At 37.8% G+C, this 6,233-nt stretch overlaps 1 long non-coding RNA gene across 1 annotated transcript; it reads right to left on the bottom strand.

The window, feature by feature from the left end:
- Positions 1-2,398: 2,398 nt before the first annotated feature.
- Positions 2,399-2,980, bottom strand: LOC105521765. The gene is made up of 2 exons (XR_001003322.1): positions 2,816-2,980; positions 2,399-2,666 (listed from the first exon to the last, which is right to left on the bottom strand). It is a non-coding gene; the product is annotated as an uncharacterized LOC105521765 (long non-coding RNA).
- Positions 2,981-6,233: the final 3,253 nt, after the last annotated feature.

Genomic DNA, 6,233 nt, shown 5'->3' with positions numbered 1-6,233 from the left:
AAAAAAATCACCAGGCAGTTTGGAATGACTGAATACACATGTTCCCCATACAATTCAGCATATTTTGATTTACAGTCCCATTCCAGCAGCACAACAGGTTAAGAAGGTTAGAAGTCAAGGAAATTAAATGTTATTGGCATTCCACCGTTGTCAGACTGCACACACTGAATATACGTCTTTTCAAATACACTTTGAAAGAGTTTAGAGTTTTAAGGTTCTAGGGCCTCAGAATCATCCCAACAATCTGGATTTTGTTCTTTGTTTTAGTTTTCTTCCTCTTTTTTGTTTAACCTAGATCATGTTCTAAATCCATACCTTTCATGTTCCATAATTCCATGGCACACTACTTATTTATGAAAGATAATATGGGGGGGTTGAGCTCTTCGATGAAAAATAATTCAGTTTCCATGAAGCCAGTTACCTCATCTTCATGCCTTTCTCTCCACCTGTTTCCTTGGCCTAGAGGAATCCATTTTCTTATCCTGGGTTTTCTCTTAAAATTTTTAAAAAACCTAACCTTCTTAATAAAATCTTCTTAAATTTAAGTGTTGCTCACAACAGTCATTCACTTCTCTGAATTCTATTTATTTAATTATTTATTTATTTATATTATTATATCATATAAATTTAGGGTATACAACATGACGTTTTGATATACATACATACATATAGTGAAATGATTACTACAGTCAAGCAAGTTAACATATTCACTATCTCACATAGTTACCTTTCTTTTTTTACAGTACAAGTACCTAAAATCTACTATCTTAGCAAATTTCCAGTATACAATATAATATTATTGACCATGGTCCTCATGTTGTACATTGCCTTCTCTGAATTCTTATAACTCTTCACAAGAAAGCATCATGTAGTCACTCACTTATATTTATATTGCCCTGTATTTTCCTTACATGTAATTGTTTCTCTATAGGACAAGCTATGGAGTCGGAAAGATCTGCTATGAATTGACGGTGTCACCTAGGCCAAGCTATCCCTTTTCCCCAAGTCTCAACTTTTCTCATCTCTTAAATGGAAATAAAAACTTGTATTGACTAGTTGTAAGAACTGGTGAGAGCATGTGTGTGAAGAACCTGGTTAAATGGTAGCAGCCTGATATATGGTAGGTCCTGTCGCCACAATGAAATAAGATGATATATATAAGTTGCCAGGTACAGTGCCTGGCTCATGTTTGGCACTCAATAAAATTTAATTCCTTTTGATACAATGAATACGTCACAAGTATTTCTTGTTTTCATTTTCACTCAGAGTAAAGTTTTCTCAGGGGCAAGGACTAATTTTTTTTTTCAGACTTTTCAGTTTGTGTGAATTAATGTTCCATCCTCCATATTTTGGGAGGTATTCTGCACATCTCTCAGGAAATCCAGATGGAACTGAGTGCCTGCTGCCCACATCAGCAACCTAGCGAAGGCACTTTTTTGCTGGTTCTTCTTTGTTTCTCTTTTTACTCTGCCTGTTCTCTCCAATCCTGGGATCACCTTCTAAATAGACTCCTGGTATCCAAACCCTTGTCTCAAGCTCTACTACTGGAAGAACCCAAACTAAGTAAGGAAAAGATTCAAATGACAGAGAAAGACAATAGTGTGCAAAATAGCAGAAGAACTTTCAGAGCTGTCCAAGGCAGCTAAGACAGGAAAATGTCAACGGAATAAGATAAGATTAGAATTCATTCATGCACTTATAAAAAAAGGTTCTTATTGAGCACCTAGTATGTACTGAACATTCTTAGGCCTTAGGGATATGGTAGTGATCAAAACTGGCAAGGCATTTATATTGTAGTGAGGGAACATGCAATGAACAAGCAAATCAACATGCAAAATCATATCAGGGAGTGATAAGAGCTTTGACAGTAAATGGCATAGTAAGAGACTGTGCAGGAAAGGTAACTATTTTAGAGAGTTTGATCTATTTAGAGTGAATAAAGGCCTATCTGGGAGGGTGATATTGGAACAGAAACCTGATCAACTTGAGAATGACCCACCTTTTCTCCACTGCTTACGTTCTCTTGAAGTGCAAGCAGAAAAAATCATGTGTGCTAGCCTGGGTATGGATAATAAGACAGGATCAAAATGCTGCTAGTTAGAAAAATGGGATGCACATATTTCTCAGTGTCCAATCTTCCAGGCTGAGTGCTGGGCTACTCTAAAATGGACCTTAGGACCGGACATCTGCCTACAGCTCGTAGGTAAGGGCTTTCTTTAGGAATACCTGGGGGGATTTCATCATTTTATCCTTCGTTAAAAAAATCTTTTCTCCTGTCTTTCTTGTTCAGGGCATCTTTTCCGTCAATTTCTCAGATGAAAAGAATGCCTTTATTTATCCAAGACTTTAGGGTATATACAGAGCATACTTTATCTCATTTGATTCCCACACAACTTTGTCCATTAAGTATTTTTATTCTTTTTTATACATGAGGAAACTGGGACTTGGGGGCTTTGCTTGAGAGAGCTGGGACACAAACTGAGTCTTCTGGCTTCAAGTTCATGATTCATTTAAATGCTGAGTCCACTGGCCCCTTAACTAATCTTCATCCTTTCCCTGCCACCCCCATTGATGGCAACAGGATTTTATAAGCTGATGATCTTCACCTACAGGATCCCATTCCTCTGACGTTCCATCAGCGGGCACAGGATCAGATCTTAGTAAATCTAGAAGATTAGAACTGGAAAGTCTGAGGATAATTCTATCAAGAGATCCTGTGTATTTAATGTTCTAACTTAGTCCAAGTGCTGTACTTGATAGCATTTTCTCAGTGCCACATTAAGATAACAAGGATTTTCTTAAATGTAATATTTACCTTTAAGTATGTACTAAGGCGGCTGATTCTTAATGCTCCTCCTTTTGAGAAAACTTAAGGTAAAATTGAACATAATTGCTCCTGATCCATTTCACTCCACCTAGTGGGGCTTTTGTTTGTTTGTTTTTCTTCCAGGACATCCCACTTGATTCTGAATCTGTAAGACTCCTTCCCTCAGTGATGGATCCTCACATCTGGGGGAAATCACAGACAATTTCTTCTGTAGGGCGAGCTCTACTATACAGTTCATGATGTCAGGGTGAATACTTCCTTTGGATTACAGTCAGAAACTGTAGATTTAAAAAAATTTAAATTTCATTATTCTATCTCAGTATTCCAAAGTATATACAGAAAGCTATTACACTGTTAAGGAGATGGTGCTTAACATTTTGGAAATTCAAGTTGATGAATGTCCATATAAGACTATCTCTCCTGGTATAAAGGGTGACAATGCTGAACATTTTTAAAGTTCTTTTTGATATATGAAGTGCACCAATGAGTACTTTTTAATTCTTACAATAATTCTGGGCGAGGTAGGTATTTTTCCAATTCCCATTTTATGCTTCAGTAGCCCTTTGTACTTCTTCAAAACACTTTGCTCACTTGTAATTATTTAATAAATTAGTTGTAATTATTTGTTTAATGTGCAGGAGTTACAAAAGGCAAGCTTTAGAACAAGACAGACCTAGTTATGATTCCTGGCTCTGAAAGCTGTACACCCTGTGACCCTAGACAGGTGTTTTAATGCCTTGGTGCCTCTGTTTCTTCCTCTGTAAAATGTGAACGATAACAGTATTGGCCTCAGGTTTTTTTTTGAGTTTTAAAAGTACTAATATGAACAAAGATCAGTGCAGTGCCTGGCATGCTGAACACATTCCACGACTGTTAGATGTAGTTGTTATGATTTGTATTAATTCATTTTCACACTGCTATAAGGAACTACCCGAGACTGGGTAATTTATAAAGAAAAGAGGTTGAATTGACTCACAGTTCTGCATGGCTGGGAGGCCTCAGTTAACTTACAATTATGGCAGAAGGGGAAGCAAGGCACTTCTTATGTGGTGACAGGAGAGAAAGACAGAGAGTGGAGGGGGAAGTGCCACACACTTCCAAACAACCATATCTTGTGATTAATTAACAAGTACTCATTGGTGTGCCTTGTATATAAAAAAAGTATACCTCCTATCACGAGAACAGTGAGGAGGGAGTCTGCCCCCAAGATTCAGTCACCTCCCACTAGACGCCTCCCTTGACATGCGGGGATTACAATTCAAGATGAGATTTGGGTGGGGACACAGAGTCAAACCATATCCTGATTGTTCTATAATAAAGAGATGGCCACATGTGTTTCATCAGGGACAGTGCTCATTAACCAGTTGTCCTGACATAATTATTAATAGTATCCCCTTTGCTTTCAAAAGTGTCGTAGTTTGCAAAAGGTGTAGAAATGGAGGACAGATTAGTGGTTGCCCAAGACTGGAAAAGGCTAAGGGTAAAGGGTGCAGAGGTGGATGTGGTTATAAAAGGCAACACGAGAGATCCTCGTAGTGAAGGAACAGTTGAGTATCTCCACTGCGGTGGTGGATACCTGAACTTAAACATGTGAAAAATTGCATAGAACTAAGCACACACACAAACGAGTACAAGTTAAGTTGGGAAAATCTAAATAAGATTTGTACATTGTATCAATAGGTATATCTTGAATATGATGTTGGACTATTGTTTTGCAAGATGGTACTGTTCAAGGAAACTGGGTAGAGGGTATAATAATATGCAGAGATTTAATAATAAATCTTTTATTATTTATTTAAAAATAAATAATAAAAATAATGCAGAGATTTCTCTGCATTATTTCTTATAACTCCATGTGAATCTACAAGGATCTCAGGATTAAGAAAGATATCCTAGTTTGGAAGATAAACAATATATTCCAGTAGTAATGCCCATTGTCCCACCAGGGCCTGACTACCTTCTATAAAAAGAAGTGCCGTTGTTCCCCTCAAGTTCATTTATTTGGTTTTATTCTTCTTCACAGTACCTACCTCGACTTGGCACATTACATTTATTTTTTCATCTTTCAATAGCTATTTTACTGAATGCCTACTAGATGCCAGACTTGAGATCTAGCAATGAACAAGATCTCTGTGAAACTTACATTCCAGTAGGAGAAATAAATAATAAACCAAAAATATAATTGATAAATTATTTAATATGCTGGGAAGCAATATGTGTAATGAAAGAAAGATGTAGAATGATGGATTTGGGTTCTCCAGAGAAACAGAACCAACAGTTGACTCATGTGATTATAGAGGCTGAGCAGTCTCAAGATCACAGTTGGCAAGTTGGAGATGTAGGTGTGTTTCTGATTTGAGTCCAAACACCTGAGAACCGGGAGAGATGATGGTGCGGTTACAGTTCAAAAGCCGGCAGGCTTGAGGCCCAAGGAGAGCCAGTGTTGCAGTTGAATTCCAAAGGCAGGAAAAGGCTGATATCTCAGCTGAAGCAATCAGGCAGCAGAAGCTCTCTCTTACTCATTGGCAGGTCAGGCTTTTGGTTCTATTCAGGCCTTTAAGTGATTGGATGAGGATCATCTACTAGGGAAAGAAATAGGCTTTATTCAGTCTACTGATTCAAATGTTAGTCTCATCTAAAACCACGCTCACAGACACACCCAGCACAATGTTTGACCAAGTATCTGGGCACCTTGTGGTTCAGTCAAATTAACACACATTAACTATCTTAGCAAGATGAAAAGAAATGAATGCAGCATGGTGGTTGAAATTTTAAAGAGTGGTCGTATAGTCTCATTGAAAAGGAACATTTGAATGAAGACTTGAAGGGGTGGGAGAATAAGCCATTTATTTGCTTATTGCCTGTCTCCCTCCATCAGAATGAAAGCTTCATGAAGCCAGAGACTTAATTTTTATCTGTTATATTCCTAGTGCCTGGTGCAGGGTAGGTACTCAAAAATATTTGTTGGGTGAATGAGTAATGATTGAGAATGGGGACGGGTTTGTGTCTGGCTGTATCTCTTGTCCTTAGCACAGTACCTAGCACATCCTAAGCCATCAAAAAGTGTTGGTTCTATGATTGTCTTTGAATTCTGTGATTGTTTATAATATACAGTAAACTTCACTGAGGACACCGATTCACTTGCCTTGTTTGATACTGTGGCCCCAGCCCTGCAGCACTTAGAACAGGGCCTAGAAAATACATAATAGTTAGTCAATAATTGTTATTGACCAAAAGGGGAAAAAGATAAGGAGACTGAGGCTGGGAAATATTAAATGAGTTGAAAATAGTCTCACAGCCAGGAAGCAACACAGCATGGGGCTTAACTTTGTCTTCGTAATTATCAAATTACAATATTTCATCTATATCAAACTGCTTTAAAACTTGTCCTGGAGTCTCTCGTTTA

This window comes from Colobus angolensis, unplaced genomic scaffold (genome assembly GCF_000951035.1).
Source record: "Colobus angolensis palliatus isolate OR3802 unplaced genomic scaffold, Cang.pa_1.0 Scaffold41, whole genome shotgun sequence".
Taxonomy (NCBI): Eukaryota; Metazoa; Chordata; class Mammalia; order Primates; family Cercopithecidae; genus Colobus; species Colobus angolensis.
Note: the sequence above shows the minus strand (reverse complement) of the source record. Positions and strands in the feature narration are given on the sequence as shown.